Genomic DNA, 24,318 nt, shown 5'->3' with positions numbered 1-24,318 from the left:
TCTGACCAAACAGGGGAATACTGTTTTTCAAGGCTGGAATTAATTAAAGTGGCGCCACGGGACAGGATGACACAGTTTGATAATATATTTTGAGTGATATGGGCCATTGACTGCCTTTCCATCGCTCAGGAACAATAATGAGGCCGGCGATGATGATAATAATAATAATAACAATAAAAAAAGAACAGAAATATCTGTGGATCCATTCACGGCGCAGATTGTTTGTGGGTATTAAATTGCGCGTACATGTCTGAATGGCACTGGAAAGGAACCCATTGTCAAAATGTTTCTTAGCAAATTGCTGTCACTGCCATTGTCTCGCGTTTGATAGATTCTGTGTGTTTTTTGGAGACGCGGCTGAATAGAAAGTGAAGACTCATCTGGATCGGTCAACTGTCCACTGCAGGGATTTCATTCTGGACGCTTCAGATGCTGATTGTTTCTGGCACATGTAGCTGAGGTGACAGCTCCAACAATAAGCTTGTATCATTTTATCAAGGGCTTTATTTATTTATATGTCTTTGCTCCTTTAAGGCATGAAAAAAAGGGCTTTGAGAGCGGCTGCAAGCTTTGCTGATGCTGCATATTCAAACACGCAGAAACTCCCCAGCTATTTTCTTCTCTCAAATAAAGAATTAAAATAAGCTCCTTTAAAGGCTGATTTGAGATATCAGCACTCCCACGGCATTCCCCGGCTCAATGCGTTTCCTCTGGTTTATGTATGAAGGTTGAATAGAGGACATGCAGGCGGCTGCACGGGAGCCACTCTCTCTGTGTGGATGCGAGATTATACAGACCTGACGAACAGAAAAGAAAGCACAATGGAGCGACCTTACTAATTAGTGAAACCGGCGATTTATGTTGATGTAATTGCATCATTTTAATAGGCTAAAAACATCAAAGTGTGCAGGTTTGTAAAATTTTACAGTACATTCTTTCATTTACTTGAAGGAAATGGCTAAATGTGATTTTTGAGATATGTCAGTTTGTTTATTAGTAGTATCATCTTCATTTGGGGAATATCTGTTTGGCAAAGTGTAAATAAAAAGAGGAGTTTTGAAGCAATGCAATAGAAAACCCACTTTGATTCCCCCAAAAACATTTGCACAATGAAAATATCCCTAATGGAACCGTCAGTGCAAATGAAAAAATAAATTTGACAAGTGTATGTGTATTTTTCTCTTGTTCTGAAATGAGGTTTGGTGAAATGAATTCCTCACAACAGAACATTGGAAACATTTTACTTATTTTTTTAGTTTCCATTTTGCCTTGTTTTTTTTTTTTTAACAATTTCTTCCAACTCAGTCTCTTTGGAAAAATGTGCCCAGGGATACATTTTTGGGAACCAAGAAAATTGTACCCAGGGCTACATGTGCTTGCATTTTTTTCAGAGGGTACCGTGTACATTTTTGACAATCTCAAATACGTTACTGGGGTATGTTTTCTCATACAAGTAATTTCTTGAGAGAAGTCGATCGGCTTGTTGTGTATAATATATCAGCTTGATATTCACTGACACACACAGTCCTTTCCCTTAACAGAAAGTGATTTCAAAAGCAAACTAGAAGAGAAAAGCTATCATGGCCGTGTGCACACTGCTTATTTGGGATTTCGTTTTACCTTGTTTCTGTAACCATCCTTAAACCCCTGTCCACTCCATGTCCCATGTCTGACAGCATTTGTGATGAGCTACCGAGCAAACCAGTCACCCCAGAAAAGCTTTCTATACGGAGGTAAGCAGTCAGCTGTGCTGCTCCGAAGTGTTCAGTTCACACACAAAATATAGCCATATATACCCCTGAGGCACATATTTGTTGGTTCACATAAAATGTGCCTGAGTTTTGTGTTTTGAGTTTTGTCTTTTGTTTTAATGATAACCTATGGATGAAAGGTCAAATAGTTTTGACTACAGATTTGTAGTAATCTCTAACATGCATATTAGTAACATAAAAGATTTTACTAATTAAAAAACCTAATTATTAAAATGATTGAACTTTAATATTTAATAAAATGAGTTTTATTTATGGTAAAAATACAGAAATGCATTATATTTTTATGATTGTTGGAGACTTTTTTTTCTAAAAAAAATTGTACTCTTCATTTTCATTTTTTTATGTTTTAACTTATTTTTAATCTGGTTTGAATATTTTTTATTCTTTGTTACTTTTATTTCTACTTGTTGCTTGTTGTATTTTATATTTCTTTTATTTTTGTTTATGTAAAGCACTTTCAATTACCATTGTGAATGAAACGTGTTATAAATAAAATCACCTTGCCTAGTAGTAGTAGTAGTAGTAGTAGTAAATGAAAATACAAAACTTAGTTGAAATCTTAGGGCTCTTTCAAATGTAGATTTTTTATTTTTATGGTTTATATTCACTTACAGTTGTAGTCAGAATTTTTAGCCCTCGTGAATTATTATCCCCGCTGTAAATATTTTTAAAACTAATTATTGATTTCTTTAATCTTTGCCATGATGAAGGTGCATCTTATTTAACTAGATATTTTTCAAGATATAGTATTTAGCTTAAGGTGGTTTTTAAAGCCTTAACTTAGGGTAATTAGGTGAAAGAATGGGATTTTAACTACAGCGGTTCGAACTGTAGTTCTGCTGAATGACTAAAAAGTTATCAGAATGATGATGAAAACTTTTCTAGTCTAACCATCCTTATGCAATCTTTTACCAAAAATAATAGCTAAAAATCTTGGAGAGCGTTGCTATTATGTGACTGTCTTGTGTTGCAATATGGAACAATTAAGTGTTGATGTTAAATCAAAAGTAATTCACAAGTGCTTGAAAATGAAATGATTTAATGACAATAACTTGCGATGGTTACAACTGAATTACAAAATCATTGTATAAAAAGATTAAACATGAAGTAATAAAAACATATTATAATTTTTGTACCCAGCTTAAATATAAAGTTACCTGAGAGAGAGAGAGTGGGAGAGAGACAGAGGGAGAGAGACAAATACCAGAGAGAAGGCCTCAAATAGAGCCTGATGGCAGTAAAGCCGGAAAAGAGGCAGAGCAAAGTTTACCGCCTAGTTTGTGTCTTTCTTGACCATGTGACCAAAACCCAAATACTGAGACATACAAACTAACCAATAAACATGTGAGCACATCATAAAACCCAGAAAGTCCACACACATATTAACCAGACCCTTATCTTATGAGTATCTGCCTTTGGAATCTGTGTGAACCATCTTGGTGAAAAAGACCTGTTTTGCCATATAAACAATTGCACTCTCACATACTGTAGGCAAGATCGAGGAATTATGCAAGTCATCGTATAACAATGGTTTGTTCTGTAGACAACCCAAGATTTATTGCTAATACTATTGACTAATAATATTGACCTTATAATAGGTATTAAAAATTAAAACCTACTTTTATTCTAGCCAAAATAAAACAAATAATAAAAGATATTATAGGAAATACTGTAAAAAATGTCTTGCTTTGTTAAACATCATTTAGGAAATATTTAAAAAAGAGAAACGTTACAGGATACCTTATCATTTGGCCCTTTGGAATTCAGATTTGTCAGTTTTATGGTTTGTCCTAACACTTAAGTTCTGTCTGTACACGATATGACCGTTTTTCCACAAATAATGTAGTAACATGCTCATAAAGTGATTGGTAAATCAGGTGTCAGTTAAATCTCAATAAAGCAGAATAAGCGTGAGGGTTTCTAGGCTGACCTATGAAGCCTTGTTTTTCTATTGTTGTGAGTGCGAGTGAGCAGCGCATCTGCTTGAGGGCTGCTGTGAACTTTCTGCAGTTGGGATGGCGTGATTGATGCTCTCCAGCTTCCCGCGTGTGTTCCTCAGTCGCGCTCGCTCTGAGGAAACTATTGATTGGGACCAGAGAAATCGTTCAGGCTGATAACAGTAATGAACGAGCTGGAACCTTGCTTTTGAAGTTCAGCACGGCATCATGCAGAAGAGATGGAGCGAAAGGAAAATGTGTATGTTGGTGTTTGAGCAGTTCAGTGGATTACTATGGACATTTTACAGCATCATTACTTGCTAGTATGTTTGTCCGAAATGGTCTTTCTAACACATCAAGCAAATGTATGCAATTTTATTCAGTTGCTGGTATTTATATATTTTTACGATCGCATGATGCCTAAACTGTGCCTGAACCAATATACACTCTATACTACATATATTTCAACAAAATTAACCTCTTAGCCAGCGTCAGGATGTTGACAAACTAGGGTGCTGTTTTTGAACATGTGCATGATAACTTATAAAGGTAAGGGTGAATTGAACAACATCCCATAGAGCGGGGGTTCTCAACCTTTTTCACTTCGGGGCTCACTTCTTTCTCCAATCAATTTTTGAAGGCCCACTTGTCTGACATTTTCTCTAAAATGTTTGTATGAAAGGTTGTTGTGCCTTCTATTATTTTCTATTATCAGCATTTTACAAAAAATATACATTTACAAAAAATATTTTATTTAAATTTATCTCAAAAATTTAATCTCAAACATACAGAAAACTAATAAAAAGTATGTAAAAAAAGTATGTGATCAATAAGTCATGAAAACATATATTTTTAGTTAATTGTAACTTATTGAACAAAGTTAGTCATGTTCTAACTTAATTGTTTAAGTTACACAAGCTGTTTTAAGTCAGTTTAATATAATGTACAGTTGAAGTCAGAATTATTAGCCTCCTGAATTATTAGTCCTCTTGTATATTTTCCCCAATTTCTGTTTAACAGAGAGAGTATTTTTTTAACACATTTCTAAACATAATAGTTTTAATAACTCATTTCTCATTTCTGATTTATTTTATCTTTGCCTTGATGACAGTAAATAATAATTGACTAGATATTTATCAAGACACGTCTGTACAGCTTAAAGTGCCATTTAAGGGCTTAACTAGGTTAATTAGTGAAGTCATTGTATATTGATGGTTTGTTCTGTAGACCAGGGGTTCTCAACCTTTTCACTTCGAGGCCCACCTCCTTCTGTAAAAATATTTTGAAGGCCTGTCAGACATTTTGTCTAAAAAAACGCTTATTTTACACCTAAATTTATTAGCAAAACATTTGTTTTGCCTTATACTATAATTCTCTTAGATTTCTAAAGCATTTAATAAAAAGTTAAACATTGTTTTGGATATTTTTTGATATATATTATACTTTTTTATTTTATTTTATTTTTTAAACACACGCATATTGAAATTATCTGAATTAAAAAGTTTTGACCAGATATTCTTTACAACTGCAGAGTATTTGGGCCTTTTCTTCAATAAATGAACCTGACAGGACAACAGGAGATGGCAAAAAAAAAAAAACTGCTGCTGCTTTGAATTGGAATGACTACTTTTCATCTGTTGATCTCCTATTCATATTCATTAAACAAAACATTTAAATACTCTAAATCTGTTGAAACACATCAATCTGAAGGCAGTTGGGTTTGCAGCTGGATATTATTAGAGTTCACTGACAGGAACAGTGACCAACTGTTTGCCACGGAAACACCACTGAGCCTCGCTAGATCCTCTTGTACATGAACACGTCCATTATAAAACACTCACAGCACATTCATTGGACAACAATATTGATATGTTAATGTGTTTACTCAAAGAGAGAGCATATAGTTTGTGAAGTTATAGACTTGTGCGACTCTGATACAGTACGAGTCGCAGACGTGATGCACGCATGAGCTGGTAATTAGGCTATAACTCTAATCATCCTTACCTTTACATTTGCGTGACGTTTTGCTTTATACAACTGAGAAAGTAGTCCTAGTTGGCGTGCAATGTTTGTAAGTATAATGATTGCACATCACTGCTGTAGACAATCAAAATAAAAAAATGCTTAAGGGGGCTAATAATATTGACCTTAAAATGCTTTTTTTTTCATTCTAGCCTAAATAAATCAAATAAGACTTTCTCTAGAAGAAAAAATATTATAGGAAATACTGTGAAAATTCTTTGTTCTAATAAATTTGACCTCTGTAAGTTCAATTGACTCATAAGGTTAATTAAATTTGGCTTAAAATGTAAGGCAACCAGTATTATTTATTTATTTTTTTACAGTGTAGCTAACGATTTCCAATAATCGTCTAGTGCATCGTCCAGCTTGTCCACTACTACAGATAAAAAAACTCTCCCCTGTACAGATCCAGCACACTACTATGATTCAGAAGCAGTGTGCTGGTGCTCAGCGATGAGCTCATTCCTCCTGGTGTCTCTCGCTGGGCTTAATTGACATGACATATTGACAGGCACTCTCCTGCGTCTGGGGACTCCGGCGCCTGCACAGCCTTCCACATCTCTAATAATCACTGATTAAAAAGCAGTTAAGAGCCTGTGAAGACCAAAATGTGCATTAACCAAACGACCTTCTGGGAGGGAAAAACAGGCGCGCCGGTGGAGAGAGAAGTTCTCCGGAAAGACGTCTCTCCTCTCCCAAACCACTGCACGCTTATTAAGACACGAGATGTTTTCTGAAACGCATGTTGGCCAATATCCTCTTTTCGCCCAGATTCACATTATCTTTATTGGGTTGACACAGGTTTGTTTATGAGCGGTTTTCGTTGGCTAAGCTGCTCCGCCGCTCTGCCAAACGTCTGAAATAACCTTTGAGTTCTGGCTGATCTAATATAATTACATTGTTGCAGTTCATCCTTGACCCCATTCCAATGGAATAATTAAGGTCTCATAGCGGTTTAATTTGAAAAAGTTATGCTCTCGCCAGAGCTTTTACTTCCACTGGAGCATGTGTTAATGTAATGGCTTCCGTTTAAAATCTAAAAAGCAATCTTCAGAGGGAATCGGGGTTTGAGGACGGGTTTGGTCATTATTTTTCCAATTTGGTGCGACTGGTGGTACAGGAACGATATTGAAACTTAACCTTAGGTGTGGGGCTCAGTGGTTAGCACTGTCACCTCACTGCAAGAAGGTCGCTGGTTCGAGTCCCGGCTGGGCCAGTTGATGTTTCTGTGTAGAGTTTGCTAATATATTTGATAGACAAATTTCTTAGGCATCTCAATTATGACCCTGGTCCACAAAATGTAAGTTTTTAAGATTTATAAATCACCTAAAATAAAGAATATGACAATATTTGGCTGAAATACTGTACATTAAAAAAATTATTTAGCAGTTTTCTGTATTCTGTGATTTATGTTTTTATTTTCCCCCATTTATTTATGCTTTTGAATTGCATTATGGGACCTTGATCTTTCTTCCAGCAACTTTTAAACTTGAAGTAGAAAAAAGGAACTTTTATTAACATTTAATAAAGTGATATATTGTCTGATCAATAAATAAAGTTTTACAGATTTCAGACTTTAACAGATTTATTCCTCGATATGATGTTTTGAGCTGCAACTAACCATTATTTTAATAATCGATTAATCTGTTGATTCTTTTTCCGATTATTCGATGAATCTGATTAAAAAAAAAAAACAAGAAAAGCATTCATTTCCAACCCTTTATTCAAAAACAGAGCTACATTCTTTTGAAACTGCACAAACATGTTGTCCTTAAACATCCCTGAGCTGTTATAATAATAATAATAATAAAATAAAAAACTAACTTAGTAGTTTTGTCCTGTTTTCAATCCAAATATCTAAAAGAAAATTTAAATTAAAATACATACGAGACGCATTAAATAGCAAAATAAATTATGTCTTGTAAAGCAAAAATATTTTCCGATGGGGTAAGAAAAATAATCTTAATGAGATATAATCTCAAACAGAAGTTTTAAGCATCACTTCATTTTCTCATTTTTCTTTTCTAGTAATCCTGATTTAAGTTTTTTTTTAGATATTTGGACTGGAAACTAGACAAAATGACGTAAGTAAGTAAAGCTTTTTTGCAATGTAGCTATACATGACCACAGATGGAAAAAAAATAATGATCCAAAAAAGGCGAATGAATCAAAAACTTGTCTTTAGTCTTTCAATGCAAGGTGCAATGTAACTCTACCACCGCAGCTTTACTACTGTTATTAACCCTTTCACTGGTGAGTTTAAAGGATTTAATCTGGAACCGAGAGAGTTTTTTTAGGCGATCATTATTTTAGAATGTTCACCCTTAATATTTCCGTGGTGACGCGTCATGTTTGTCACGTGATACACCGCAGCCACGATAGCGATGTATGACATGTATCTCTTTATTTAGTTTTTCCATTTTAATCCAACATATTCACACGCTTGCTCATCATGTCATCAACTACCTGATATTCCAATTCACATAAACGTGTAAGTGTATTTTGTTGTTTAAATGATCGTGATCTATAATGAGAGATGGGTGTCGACATGTTTACTTGCATCCGGTCATATTCCTCATTCATTAAAGCGGAACACGCATGATTTAGCATGTACAATCATCAGTTACTTCCCAAATATATTCAAGTGGCTGGCGAAATGAGAGAGGAATACCTTTAACTTTACTGTTACTTTCACTACGTGTATCTGATATGAATTAAAAACATCGACAAATTATATTTCAATGGATTGTTAGACTTTCTTGTGTGTTTTACAAACTCTAAATGCGTTGTTTACTAGTACTTGTGTGTATTTACATGTCTAATTCATAAAATAAGGTGGTTAATTGGGTGGTTAAAACGCTACATAATTGTGATAGTATGACACGTGTTTCTTTGGCTCAGCCAGCCAACGCGCCAAAGCCAAAGTTAGAATTTTTCAGTTCCGCTCTAAGGGTTAATGAGCTAACACTAACTTGTCAAGCTGAATAAAGACTAAACACCAGCACCAGGGACTTTACGTTACTCACTTCAAAATGGAACAGAAGTAGGATTCAGTAGTGATTTGCATTGCTGTTGAACTCCTTTCCTCCATCCCTTTCTATGAGGTGCCTAACTCTGCATCAGTGCACGAGAGGAGACCATGTTCACTCTGCTCCACGCTGCACTAATATTTTTTTTTTTTTTTTTTAAATAATCTAACGTCTCCACATCACGGGACACCACGAATCAACTATGAAATTCATTGCCTCTTTTCTATTTTATTATGAGATTTTATAAGCACTATTTTGGATTAGCTGGATTAGCTTATCAGATGGTCATCAAAACCACACAAAAATACTTCCTGAAGATTTACAATAAAGAAATATGAAAAAATGCTTATTTTTAAAGTACAAATTTATTACATCACACATTATTAGAAAAAAAACAGGAATCTGTTCAAGTTTTAAATTAAGGTCTATTGCCATTTATTATTCAACCTTCCTGAATTTGGCTATTTCAATAAAAAGCAATACATAATAATAATATTAATAATATAAATGATAACAATAACGTAGAGCTTCACAATTTTTCTAGCCTCTTTTGGAAAGAAAAGAAAGTACATTTGATAATTCATGGACAACTACAATAGCCAAAATAGTGTTCAAACTAACTTTAATATGGGCTGCTTTTGGCGCTTCACACCTTTTTATTGGTAATTTTTTTCGTCCAAGATTTAGAATAAAAGTTACTCACAGAATGTTTTCTCTGTTTAAAAACAATACACTAGCGAAAGAAGACTTCTCTTACGTCAGATTATAAAATGAAAATATTTGTTAGCATTGGCCCATAGATATATATATATATATATATATATATACACTAGATAATGCATACGGGCCCTGAGCATGCGTCAATAGCGCCACCATATTTGTACAGGGCTCCCAGGACAAAAGTCATTCAATCACACTAGTAGCACACTATAGCGCTGTGTACGGTTGTAATAATGAGCAAACAAAGCATAAAGGCAGAACATTTTTCTATTTTTTTATGTTAGGAACTTTTGTGCTCAACAAGTAATGTTATGATAATACAGTCAATTACTGCACTGACCATAAGGCAAATTAAGTAACACCAACTTGCACTAAATACTAGGCTTATGCTAGTTTTGTTGAATAAAATCAGCAAACAATGTAAATGAAATATGATAACATGATGCTGCGGTGCCAGAAACTTGTTTTATTGCCAGCTAAGTGAAGTTACGCTAGTTTTTGATCTTATAAGGGTGCCCGATAACATGGTGCCTGTGCCTCAATACATACTGTCCAACCATGAATTATTGAATATTGCAAATATTATATACCATTTAAATCAGATACATGAATATGTACATTGAGACGCAGGGATATCAGTGGTTCACACTAGTCATTCATAACGAATGAATCGCTCCTTCTGTTGGAATGAGAAGTGAAAGCAGGAGATGGTATGTGTTTTAGGACATTGATTACATCTAATTTAACAGGGAGGATAATACATTTTCATGCGCTCAAACAGGCTCTTTGTCAGTAAAATGATACTGACATATATGTAAAATGATAATTTTCATAATTAAAAAAAAATACATTTGCATACGGACCACCAGGAAAACTCCCGATCATAGATATATGTGTATATATCTTGGGCTCCAGATGGCCAGTGCTCTACTTCACCTTGGTCTCACATTCATTTCACATTCATAAACTACTTCCAAAATCCATACAAACGTTTTTCGAAGAACGACAAGGGGGTATAATCTGAGAGAAGAACTAAATTTTTGGAGGTTGAAAACAAGAACAACTTTAAAAAGTTTGTGTATGTCTGTCTGTGGTGTAAAACTATGGAACAGTCTAGATCTGACTTTAAAACAATGTCAGGATATTAATCAATTTAAAAAGTTGTATAAATATATATTATTAAAGGAATATAATGATGATGGTAATTGAAAAGATATAAAAAGAGAAAGGCATGATGAAATTTTAATTAATGGCTCTTTGCAGTACTAGGTTTTTTTGTTTTCTCTGGGTTTATGTTACAAGTTATAAGGGTACAAATGGAACCAAACATATAGTTTGTCGGATATGCCGAAAGGATAGAATGTGTTCATGTGAAAGGAAGAGATAAGTAAAGGAAGAAATAAGTTGAAGTAATAGACGAATGATGTATGTGGTAATGGGGTGGGAAAATAATAAGCTTGTGCTTCATCCCACTCCATTTTCGACCATGTTGAAATGTATTTTTTGTTAATGATATTTTATGGATGATATTTTGTTCGAAAATAAATAAATCAAATCAAATCAAATCAAAGGAGCGCTACCCTGTACTAAAATGGCAGCTCTATTGACGCATTTCTTCCAATAGACAGCAATAGCGTAGGCAACATCTAATGTAAATATTTATGGCATTGGCCAACGGATTAGCTAAAGTCACACTGAAGCGAAAGCCAACAGAGGATTCTGCTTGGTCATAAAAGGCATAGCAGCCTTTTTTGATGGGTTATTCCACTATTTATGATGCCATTGCAGTCAAAATTGGACAGATGAGCTAATGTACGAGACAAATTCTTGACCTTTGTCAGTGAAGGGGTGGGTCTTCCGAAGCGAGGGGCTTAGTCCAGACTTGAGTTTTTGCAGATTTGTGATTTTGTACATTTAGAAATTAATTAATTTTATTGGTAATTCCTAATATGAAATTTAATCTTAAGTTTGGCAAGCAATTTTGGAGAATGTGATGTTTCCCCATTCAAACAGAATGGTCGAGCATACTGCCCGAGAGGCCTTTCAAAGATGGCTGCTGAGTGAAATGACTTTGACTTTACTGCTATTGGTGTCCCAGTATGCTTTGCACCTCGAGTACTGACCAGGATTGTGTTTGATAAATATTTTTGATGTTAACGATGAAGAACGCTCACTCGGTTACCATGAGAGTGACTTTATGCCTGCAGTCTGCTTTGGTGTATAAGTTTGTTTGCATCACGAGCATCTCGGTGCACTCTGAGTGCTTATTTACCTTAATGTATTCTAAACATAGACCTGACACACTCACCCTTATCAAACATATCGTTAATTGCCAATTAAGCCTGAGCTTCAGACTGATGCTTAATTACTGTTAACGAGAGGCGAGTTGCAGCGGGGTCTGCTCCACTCCTACGCATCTTTACTGCAGGAGACACTCGTAAACACACGGTTGTAAAGCACATATGAATATTCATGGAGGATCAGACACGCCTCTACAGACCAGCTCCTGCCAGTGCGATGAGAATGTGTTGTTTGCATCCTGCTAGTTTCCGCTGGTCCAGGATCAGCCTGAGCCAGCAGTGTCCATGGGGTCTTAAAATATCTTAAATTTAAAACAAAGTTTTAGGCCTTAAATGGTCTTAAATTCACTGAAATATTATCTTGTTTGTCTTGAATTTAAACAGGTCTTAATTTTCCTTTATGTAAAGCTACCCAATCGATCCAACATATACACATTACCAACAATATTTATAATACCAACAATAATTTTAATACCGTCAAACCTCCTCCCTGTTTTACCTCGGTATCTGGTTTTACCGTGCATAATAAAAAAAAAATGATGTAAGCATCAGCATCACCAAACTGTTGGCTTGTACATAAACCATTCAGAAAGTGAATACTGTAAATGCGACCTTAGGTTCGCGGTCACCTGTTTATCGTATTACTGTTCGTATTAGAGATCTGCGCGGGACGCTCTCTCTCATTCACACACACACATAGACAGCACCAAGCCAGCGATGCACAGCATCACGCAGTGCAGTGCAGTGCTGTCTGTCTCTGTGTGTGTGTGTGTATGTGTGTGAAAGAGACACCACCAACCAAGTGACACACAGCATCACGCTCTCTCTCATTCACACACACACACACACACACACACACACACATAAACAGCATCCATGCGGATGCTCGCTCGCTCGGGAGCAATATTGTTAGACCACCCGCTCCTGGTCAAATTACACCAGAGTTACCGACCGCTCCCAGGCTTTATTTGGAAAATTATCCCCGCACCGCAAGAAGTCTAGTCAGGTCCTGTGGCTCATGCGGTACAGCAGCGGGAATGCAGACCTGTAGTTCGTATTTACAACGTCTCCCTTCTCATTCGGTCGAAACCCCAAATACTGCCAAACTGCAGAGGTTGTGTTCTTTTTCGAGACCAGGTCACTTGGTGCATGACTCGCCATCTTACCTCACCTTTCTCTCTCCTCCACACTGTCCCGTGATGACAATCACACATACGCATTTTTAGCCATTAAATAAATAATATTAATTAATTGTCTCCTATATAAGTGCATTGTTTATTATGAAGGTATAATGGTATTGAAACCTGAAAATTATTGCTGTGCACTATATGTGCATACTTGTAATACTAATGTTAGAAAATTACTGAATATGTAAACTGCAATTTTGTACAATTATTTTGATAAATTTTAAAATCCAAGCGTGTTTAATATTAAATATGTGATATTCATATATTCCCATAGTTTTCTACATGACTGACAATGTGTGAATTCCAACAAACTAGACACTTTTCTGACAACAAGTAAAATTGTTAAAAATATAAAGTTGCTGTATCTGTTGTTCAAAACAAATATCTAAACATTTTGCTAAATCCAAATAAAAGCATTTTTAAATTCACAAATTAGACAGATAAAACTGAGGAAGATGATTTTGTGTGGCCAGAAGGTACATTAAATAAAGTTTTTCCTAATGTTTTCAGAATTATTTAAATCTTAATCTATTTTTTGTATAACTATTGTTACATCCATTCTGTTACTTTTTAATGGTCGAGGGGAACGAAAAGGAAAACATTAAGCCAGTTGTAATTATTACTGCCATTTATTATAGATGAGGAACAACAAAACACAAAAGTGCTATTTAAGTGAACTTGTTTGTTGTAAACAAGCTGTGGATATTTAAATGCTAATAGAAAAATACAATTTCACACAAAAGTAGGTATAAGAAATAAGACAATTTCACAATAAAAAAATGTACCAAGTTTAACAGACATAAGGAGGACAAAGGGAATAGGACTGTGCCAAACAAAAGAAAAGAATAAAACAAAAATCAACTAACTAACCATTAAACTCTTTCCGTAGAACTACAAAATAAAACAAAAATTAAACCTTCAACATCTGAGACGTTGTATTTTACCTACTCTCTCCTTACAAAGCAAAACTTACAAGTAAGGCACAAATCCATAACCTAGTGTGTATAACAAAAAGAATGCTGCGTGTACGCCATGTACATCATGTGACAGAGCTTACCTTTTTCCCTCTCCTCCATCTAGAATAATACACAGATACACATCAGATCACACTCCAGTTCTCAAAAGAGTTTGAAACAAAAACGTTTCAATATTACATGGCAAACAAGGCACACCAACAAAAGTTAATTATTATAATAACTTTTATTATTAATTTTAGAATTGTTGCAAATATAATTCGTTTCCTTCCACTGATTTATAACATCATTTCCTTGCTGTAAATATTTATATTTAGAGAAAATGATCACATTTTGGGCCATATTTTAACAATCTAAGCTCAAAGTCTAAAGCGTATGGCACAAAAGCATTAAGGGCATTTCCAAATCCACTTTTACTATTTTAAAGATTGAAAAATATGCTCTGCACCCCAACACATGGTCTATCAGGGTTGTGCTTATTCTCTTAATGAGTTATGAGTGTGTTTTGAGCATAACGTGCATTAAACCAATCAGAGTCTCATCTCACATTCCCTTTAAAAGTCTGTTGCATCTCACCATGGCATATTTGCCATTTACATGTTGAACTTTGTAAGTGTAAAAACTGAATGGTTCACTAGCGAGAAAACAGTTAAACAGACCATACGCAGTGTGAGGATAAGGAACGAGCCTCCTCTATTCGGCCTCTTTACTTTCTCTTTACTTTTACTCTTTACTCCTTTACTTTCGTGGATAAGGAAAACGGTGTTGTACGGAAAACACTTGTATTAAATCTGAAAAAAGGGCTAACCTAGGTGCCCTTTAAGCCAAAGATTTGTTAGCAACATTCACGCCAACCACATCTTGCGCCTTATTGCGCCTGGTCTATGAGAGGGCCTATTGTGTTACCATAAATTCATACATTCACTTTTTCTTTACTTATTCTCTTGAATTTGCTCTTGAAATAATCTTCATAAAACCTACAAAAAAACCCTGTAAAAGGAACAATTAATAATATTTTTCTACCATGTTTTAATTTGAGCATAATTGATCAAAAATAAACACTTGATCGAGTTCCTAGTAGTGTAAGAGCTATAAAACTGTATTATGTTTTAGTAAAAAGGCAAATTCTGATTAATAAAAATGCATGTAACCATTAAATGGAAAAGAACTATTCTTAAAAATATAAATAGAAGGAAGAAAAAGGAGAACTTTGGGGAAAAAAAAGTGAATTTCATATAAGGCCATGCTGAAACAGAGTGCAACAATGTGAATGAAGTATATTTGTGAATTTCTATAGGCATGATTATTAGCGTATTGATTAAAAACACAGCAGCTCACTCATATGGGATTGTTTTCCCACAAAATATGGTGTAGATATCCTCATAAATTGCATTATGTGATGCGAAAGTCATTCGATTTCGTTTATAGGCGTATTTGAGCATGGCGCAAACACAGTCAATAAAAGCAGATTAGCATTTTTTGCTGACTGGGTGTCATTGTAAAAGGAGATGGAAGCATTAGCGAGCGCGGCACTAAAACAATATTCAGCTTTTAATGAAGGCAGGCCTGTTTGTTTGCTCATATATCCCAGATTGAATCTCATCAGCGCTTTGAATGATATTATTAGGCCTTACAGTAATAGAGAACGCGTGTGTGTGTGTGTGTGTGTGTGTGTGTGGTGATGAATGATCTTTATCTCTGACAGAATCATATATTTGACCTGTCATCTGCTCTAAATGAATGATCCTATAGGCAGCACATCTGTAGTTAATACCGTTCAGCTATTTTGGTGAACTCTAGACAAAGATGAAAGTTTAATAAGGCACTTTTGACAGCATATATATGAGCACCATGTATTTTTATCTATTGATCAGAGGAAATATTTCTCAGACTAATAAAGATATGTGCGGCATTAGGTTTTTATACCTCGGCGGATTATTTGCCGCGAGTTATTGTTCAGCTTAAGCAAAAATGTGAGTTTCTATTATACTCCAGCGGCTAAGCACAGCTAAAGCCTTAATATCCATTTATGAAGATATTCATTTCATATTCAGCAAAATTCATGAGGTAGAAAATGTTATTATAGAGCCCATGAAAGCCAAAATGAGCCAATTGAGGAAGAAAGTTTGCACGCATGTGAACGTCTCTATGAGTTGGCAAAGCTTTATTTTTATATTTTTAATTTAAGCGATTTTATATTTCTTCCCAATTCCAGTTTCTTTTCTTATTATATATACAGTTGAAGTCAGAAATATTAGCCCTCCTGAATTATTAGCCCACCTGTATATTTTTCCACAATTTCTATTTAACAGAGATTTTTTTCCAACACATTTCTAAATATAATAGTTTTAATAACTCATTTCTAATAACTGATTTCTTTTATCTTTGCCATGATGACAGTACAGAAAATGTAGCTAGATATTTTTCAAGATACTAGTATTGAGCTTAAAGTGACAGTTAGAGGCTTAACTAGGTTAAGTTATTGTATAATGATGGTTTGTTCTGTAGACAGTTGGAAAAAATAAATATTGCTTAAGGGGGCTAATAATATTGACCTTAAAATGATCATTTAAAATAATAACTGCTTTTACAAATGAGACTTTCTCCAGAAGAAAAAATATTATAGGAAATACTGTGAAAAATTTCCTGCCCTGATAAACATAATTTGGGAAATATTTGAAAAGGAAAACAAAATTAACTGGAGAGCTAATAATTTTGGCATCAGCACATAGACTATTTCAGTGTGCTGAAGTCATTGGCCTATGAACATGTCCTGCTTGTTTTCAGACTATTTCTTAACTGTAACAAGAGGCAATTCAATTATAACTTAACGTTAAAGCAGCTATCATAGCGTTATTGATCAATATGTGACTCTTTCTGTATTCTCAGAAGCTATGGAAGTTACAAATGTAAAACAGGGAATGCGTTTGGGGCCATTGTTTTAGTTTACATCCCTCAATATGCTCTATATACAGTAGTCGCCAGTTATTTTGGGGGGGAGTTATGTTCTAAAAATAACCCGCAACCGGCGAAATCTGTGAAGTAGTCAGCTTTATTTTTTACAATTATTATAGATGTTTTAAGGCTGTAAAACCCCTCACTACACACTTTTCTCAGGCAGGCATTAGCATTTTCACACTTTTCTCTGTTTAAACACTCTCAAAGTTCAAACTTTCGTAGACAAAATAAGTACAGTAGAATGAAACCAAAGTTAAAAACCTGTTGTGAGGCGCAAACATTCATCGCTGTTTATGCAGATAATGTTGGTATCCAGCGTAATGTTCCTTTTCCTGCAGTCACTGATCCACAAAACTAAAGCACACCGGATGCACCGCGCACATGACGGTTGGAAGTAACACACACCGGATGCGCACATTCGCATGCTGAATGAAATTATTCAGATGGTGCTCTGTGTCGCGGCAGAAATATGAACAGTGTGCGTACCCTGATATAAACCTGTTTACAATTCTAAAATGCATGGCGCTGCATTGCGCTGCGTGGTGCGATGCATCTGGATATCTAATTTATAAACTACTTATGACATTTCTTCCAAATTTAAAATTAAGTATAGAGCACCACATTGTCTAAACAACAATGTCATGATATTAGACATGTTTACATTGATTTTTGAAGAACACAATACCATTGTTTTACCTTCAGAAGAGTTAATAAATTAACATTTGGCAACATAACCCTGATTTGTTATTTTTGCAAATTGTCATTAAAACAAACAAACAAACCATCAAAAAGGTCTAAATACAAAGTTCTGTCATATTTAGTCTTTATCTGTTGTTCTTCTCCTATGTCTTCAACTACACGCATTTGCTCCTCAACATTTTAAATGGCTCAGTGTAGTTTTATGCTAGCATGTGCAGCATGTTTTCTGAGACCCTCCACCACCCCAGCTCCACCTGTGTTTAGACGACTTTACTCATTTCAAGATACACAAATGAAACTGTATTAAATAAAAAATAAATGTTTTCAATCTCATCTAAAATAAAATTACAGTTTAAACATTGCTGCATAACATTGTAATATATTATATTGTTGTTTTATCCAATTTTATGTTGTATTTTGTATTTTCCTCATATTCAGCAATGTTTAAGCTTTACAGTAATTTTATTTTTAAAATGAACTTGCAAAGATTTATTGTTAGTTTGATTTTAAGTCCTTGTCATTTATAAGGGATTTACAAAGTCTTCACTTTAGATTAGGCCACAAAACTGGATGAAGTTGGGTTAATAAAGCATTTATAATCATTCAAAGTAACTTAATATACACTCACCGGCCACTTTATTAGGTACACCTTGCTAGTACTCCCTTTTGCCTTCAGAACTGCCTTGTTCCTTCTCTGTTGTGCATTCAGAGATGCTCTTCTGCATACCTCAGTTGTAACGAGTGGTTATTTGAGTTACTATTGCCTTTCTATCAGCTGGAACCAGTCTGGCCATTCTCCTCTAACCTCTGGCCTCAGCAAGATATTTGCGCCAACAGAACTGCCGCTTACTATCTATTTTCTCTTTTTTGGACCATTCTCTGTAAACCATAGAGATGGTTGTGCATGAAAATCCCAGTATATCTGCAGTTTCTGAAATACTCAGACCAGCCCGTCTGGCACCAACTACTATGCCAGGTGTTCAAAGTCACTTAAATCCTCTTTCTTCCCCATTCTGATGCTCGATTTGAACTGCAGCAGATTGTCTTGACCATGTCTACATGCCTAAATGCATTGAGTTGTTGCCATGTGATTGGCTGATTAGAAATTTGCGTTAATGAGCAGTTGGACAGTACCTAATAAAGTGGCCGGTGAGTGTATACCTCAATAAGATATATAAATATTGATTTGAATAGTTAATCATTTACTTACACATTTTGAATATATTCTTTTTTTTTATTGAACATTGTTAATTTACATCACTTAATTACATCAGTTGCATATTTTCTTCTTGGAACAGGCAGGAGTTTTGAGTTCAGATAAAGGTTTTTATTTCTGTTATTATTTCTTTATTTTTTGCATTGCATCGCATTGCATTTCTGTGTTGCCAGGTACCTGTCATGCATTGTGGCCCGGTGTCAGAATGAATTAACCCTGTTGAATCTGCAAAATTGACAACTTTTCAGAAACAATTTTTTAGGAGTGTTATTTGGTGCTATTACCGTGTAAAACGCTCACGATCAAATGTAATTGACAACTTACTCATAATGAACAGAAATTATGCCAAAATCATCATCTAATTTAATAGAAATGGCAACAAAATTCAACATATGATTGCAAAAAAAAAAAGAAGGTTTTATGAAGGAATGTCTCATGCAGTAAATGTGTTTTTTCTGATCTGGTGTCTGAATACCAAATGCATATGTTCCAGTTTTCATTGCAAGTGATAAAAAGATTTGTGTCTTGATCTGTTTTTATTGTTGTCTCATATATGTTTAGATGTATGCATTGATTAAAAATACACAATATTAAAATATGAAGTCATTAAAAATTATTCGTTTTCAAATTTTAGGTTTGTCACGACATGGGCTTCTCAAAACAAGTCTGCGATCCAAGTGAACTGAAAACCAGCAAGACCAGTCCCACGTGAAGACGGTGAGTGACTTTCTGCATCAATAATAAAGCTGTGAGCCTGCGGAGTAATTATTGATCAGCATCATGTTTATATCAGGCTGAAGATCTGCAGTTTGACAGATCCAGGCTGAAGTGAAGCGCAGGGTTTTTAGGGTAGATTTTTAGCAGAAAGCAGCATGACAGCCTCTCTTTAGGAGATGGAGGATCTGCTGGAGCTGACAGCGCAAAGACAGCTGATGGGGGACACACGTGGACAAATATAGGTCTAAAAAACACACATACAGACTTATCCATCTTTCAATTCTTTAAAAAAGATATACTGTATACAGTTAAAGTTAGACGTTAGCCCCCCTGTATACCCCCCCCCCATTTCTGTTTAACAGAGAATATTTTTTCAACACATTTCTAATCATAATAGTTTTAATAACTGATTTATTTTATCTTTGCCATGATGACAGTAAATAATATTTGACTAGATATTCTTTAAGATACTAGTATTCAGCTTAAAGTGACCTTTAAAGGCTTAACTAGGCAAGTTAGAGTAATTAGGCAAGTCATTGTATAACAATGTTTTTTTTCTGTAGACAATAGCAGAAAAATAATGCTTAAGTGGCAGATTACAGAGATTTTGGTGTCGTAAAAAGTTCAAAATGTCTTGCAATAACCCCCAGTAACTCTCCAGGGTTTTCCCCCCAGTGAGTGGAGTATAAATGGTTAATACTGATGGACAAGGGTTAAAATATAGAAAAAGAGAGAAATTATAACCTTCTGTGTTATCCCTTATATAAATGCACCCTTGATAACTATTCACTCTTTATAGTAAACATGTTGCTTTGTATAAAGTCTTTTTTTTTTAAGGTCTCTTGCAACAGTTTATTATCCTGTCTGTTGATTTGCTTTATTAGCTGTCGTCAGTAGTATGCAGTAGAATACAGTACAGTTCAGTCATGTCCCCATCAGCTAATCAAACCATATTCTTCAGGTATTATAGACCTGCTTACTTCTAGAAAAAAAGGACTTCTATTGTGTATACTGCCCCCGTGGACTGATTACATTAAAAACTACTTTTTTTAAAAATAGTTTTTTAAAATGTAGTTTACATATGAAAATGAAGCCTGATTTAATTAAATATGTTCAGATTTGCATGTATTTCTAGCACAGAAATCTAAACATTGTTGTTAACTGTTTAGTTTTAAGAGAAGTCTGTGCATAGCTTATAAAACCTTTCAATGCATATCATTATACAAAATAATATTTTTTTATAGTATTATAGGCAATTTATATATATATATATATATATATATATATATATATATATATATATATATATATATATATATAAATATATAAATAATATGTGTGTGTGTGTAAAAGCTGCTAAAGTGGTCATTTATGGTACAAAATCATATCAACACATAAACGTTTATATTGTAATTGACTTCACCAGTATATTACTGTGTATTGTAAGTATTTGTGCAGTTGAGTGCCGTTCTCAATGATACTGCTGGTACCTGAAACTTGTCTATAGCACTTGTTCACTGCTGCTCTTATACTTGTGTAAATTGCTTCCTTGTCCTCATTTGTAAGTCGCTTTGGATAAAAGCGTCTGCTAAATGACTAAATGTAAATATTAGAGTTTGTTCAAACCTGCATTTGGTGCTGCTTGTGTGATGGGCAAAATGGCTTTTTATTTTAGTTCAATGATAATTAATTTTTAGACAATTTCATGGTACCAAATGATAAAGTCACACTTTACAGTAAGGCTTCATTATAGGTATTTACTAATATGAACAAAGTATAAACAATACTTGTTTAGCATTAGCTTACATTTACTAATGCATTATTAAACATTAGTTCATGCACTGTGAGTTAACAAACTAATGAATGACTGTATACTAATACAACCTTATTGTATGTGTATTGTATATGTGTGTGTGTGTGTATATATATATATATATATATATATATATATATATATATATATATATAATCATTCTGATTATGTACCGCTAGAGAGTCCCTGGAGCTACTTTTTTTTTTTTTTTGTAGTTTTTGTTTTCATGAATGCGACTGAGGCTGCTGTCGACTGACTTATTGACTGACCAGCCAACCCCCACCCCCACCCCCCCTTCCCTAAACCGACAGTGTTTTAAAAAGCACAGATTGACAAGTGAAACAGTGGAAAAGCCGACCACACGGCGGTAAGCACGGACGCCCTGTAGCGTCCACTTTAAAGACGAAATGTAGTTCCTCTGGCTACATAATTCGCGATCACCAGAAATGTATATAGGGCCACGTTTTCAGAATGAGCCTATGTAGAGAGATAATATATATTAACTATATTTATCTATTAACCATAATATATGTAAACCACTTTTTGAGCATTAAATAAAAATAAATGCATTAAAATATTTTTAGGACGCGATTTTACATATATTGTATTAACAATTTACATACATTGCATGCATGTTATATATATATATATATATATATATATATATATATATATATATATATATATATATATATATATATATATATATATATATATATATATTTTTTTTTTTATATATATATTTAATTTTTTTTTAGCAAATGCCTAGTCCTTTGTCAAGTTCTGTACAGTTCCATGAAAAAAAAAAACTAACAGACCATGGATTTAATCAGAAATGAGCACAAAGTACCACCTTTAAATGACATGGAGAAAAAGCTCAAAATTGAAATGAATGAACAAACTTCTTTGTTTCCTTTTTTTAATGTTTTGTTTTTACATTTTCTTTTACATTTGAACATTACAATAGTTTTCTTCCGTCCTCTGCTCAGTTCCTTCTGGATGTTAAATATTACTGGAGCTGTAAATCTTTTGGAGGCTCTGGGTTTAACACACCTCCGTCCACCAGACTACACCAAATAAAAGAGAAGTCATTAAACAAAAAACAGTTTACACCTGCAGCAGAAAAAGACACATTTACATCAGAATATACATATCAGAACATTAAAAATCTGCATTTTATTTATTTATATATATATGCATTTGACCTAAAACAGCTTTTCAACTTAAAACAAAACTCATCAGCAGCTCTGGGTCAACATTTTTTTCTTCTTCAGTGTCTTCAACTGGCTGTATATTATTAAAACACGTCAATATTTCAGATAAAAGGCTCACTATGTCCTTGAAATGAAATCTGAGCGCACCAGTAATAGATTGCTTTTCGTTTGGCTTCTTCTCGACCTGCGTTCTGGACGCCAGCGGCAGAAAAATAAAAGCAACATTCACTGAACAATTTTTCATACTTCAAATCTGTGTAAGGTCAGTCGTGACAGCTAGCATGTGCAAAGAGAAAAACCCTCATTCTTTTTGTACACAGTGCAAAGCTTCCTCCGTGCGCTTGATCTGCGCAGAATAAATGAAATCTCACAGGACTGAGGTATGATTCATTAAAAAAAAAAAATCTTTGCTTCCTTCTGCCCAAAGAGAAATAAACCGTTCACGTACAGCTTCCGAAATCAAGAGGAACGTCCTCTATTAGACAACAATAACAACAACAGACGACATAGTAAGCTTCTTTTTTTTTTTCTTTTCTTAAGAGTATAAAAGTGTCAGAATGTGCAGAACACAGCAAAACGTCCTTTCGTTGATCACTACACACAGTGTGCTTTGGACAGGAGTGGCGTTTCTGAAAGATTGAGCTCATGAAAATGCTGGTTTTACACCTGTCAGATGATTCAGCTTATGCGTTTACAGTCATTGAAGAAATCAGAATCTATTACTGGAGTATTTTCCGTTTTTTATCCACCATAATTGTGTCAAATACTTGTGTTTCACCCTGATTTTTTACATTATTTTTGTGAAACCCTCAGAAAAATAAGCTGGTTAATATGCAGTGACGTATATTTACAGTTACATTTCTTTCTCTTATATTTGAAACCACCATGTTTTCATTTAAAAAACATTTTACAGTATACTTTTTTTTTCTTTTTCTAAATGACGACAACAACACATTGATAAGATAGATATATATATGTGTGTATATATATATATATAAAAAGGACCATAAAAATATTGGAGTCCTCTCCCTCTGTATTGCCCAAAAATAGGTCATTATGATCAACAATGAGACTTCACAATTAAAAACAGCTACTAAGATTATTTTCTTTTCTTATTTTCCCCAATGGATAAATGGCATGGAGTCTTTCAATGTGGCGTCTGTCCATGAGCGCAAAAAAAATTGACGAGACTTGCGAACATTAAAAATGAGTGAATAAAGATCACAGCTGAATAACTCGCTTATCTACATGTGTCTCTAAAAGCCAAAGTCATTTCAAAAGCTGACAGAAAGGAAGAGAAGCGCGTGTAAAAGTCAATTAAAAACAGGGAGAAGTCCTGCAGAGACAGGAGGGTTGGAGTAGTTACAGCAGTTGTGATGTTGGTTTTCTGAGATGATCGTGTTTGTTCTTGTCCACTTTATTTGGTTCCACCCTCCTCGTCTCTCCTTTGACCAATCAGAACCTGTAGTGCTTGAAGTCTTTATATGACATCAACTGTACATGAACCAATCAGAGACTCCGGATGTTTTCCCAGGGCCTCCAGACAAACTCTGGCAAATCAAAACAGATACAGTATTAGACGCATGAGAAAAGAAATCCACACACTAGTGCTGGGTGATTGAATGCTCTAATTCAGCGTTTCCCAACCCTGTTCCTAAAGCCACACCAACAGCCCACGTTTTCAACCTCTTCCTAATCAAACACACCAAAACATTAGAAGAGACTCCTAAACTTTAAGTTAACTGGTCAGATAAGGGAGA

At 34.6% G+C, this 24,318-nt stretch overlaps 1 protein-coding gene and 1 long non-coding RNA gene across 2 annotated transcripts in view; one reads left to right on the top strand and one right to left on the bottom strand.

The window, feature by feature from the left end:
• LOC130236495 (uncharacterized) overlaps positions 1-24,318 on the top strand; it is a 94,249-nt gene that overhangs the window by 52,051 nt on the left and 17,880 nt on the right. Inside the window, exon 3 of the long non-coding RNA XR_008838470.1 lies at positions 19,449-19,531. This is a non-coding gene — a long non-coding RNA (uncharacterized LOC130236495). The remainder of the gene's footprint in view (positions 1-19,448; positions 19,532-24,318) is intronic.
• msi2a (musashi RNA-binding protein 2a) overlaps positions 23,074-24,318 on the bottom strand; it is a 336,546-nt gene continuing 335,301 nt past the window's right edge. Inside the window, exon 15 of the mRNA XM_056467211.1 lies at positions 23,074-24,108. The gene's annotated coding sequence lies outside the window, so the exon portion shown is untranslated. The remainder of the gene's footprint in view (positions 24,109-24,318) is intronic.

Source organism: Danio aesculapii, chromosome 10, assembly GCF_903798145.1.
Source record: "Danio aesculapii chromosome 10, fDanAes4.1, whole genome shotgun sequence".
Classification (NCBI taxonomy): domain Eukaryota; kingdom Metazoa; phylum Chordata; class Actinopteri; order Cypriniformes; family Danionidae; genus Danio; species Danio aesculapii.
Note: the sequence above shows the minus strand (reverse complement) of the source record. Positions and strands in the feature narration are given on the sequence as shown.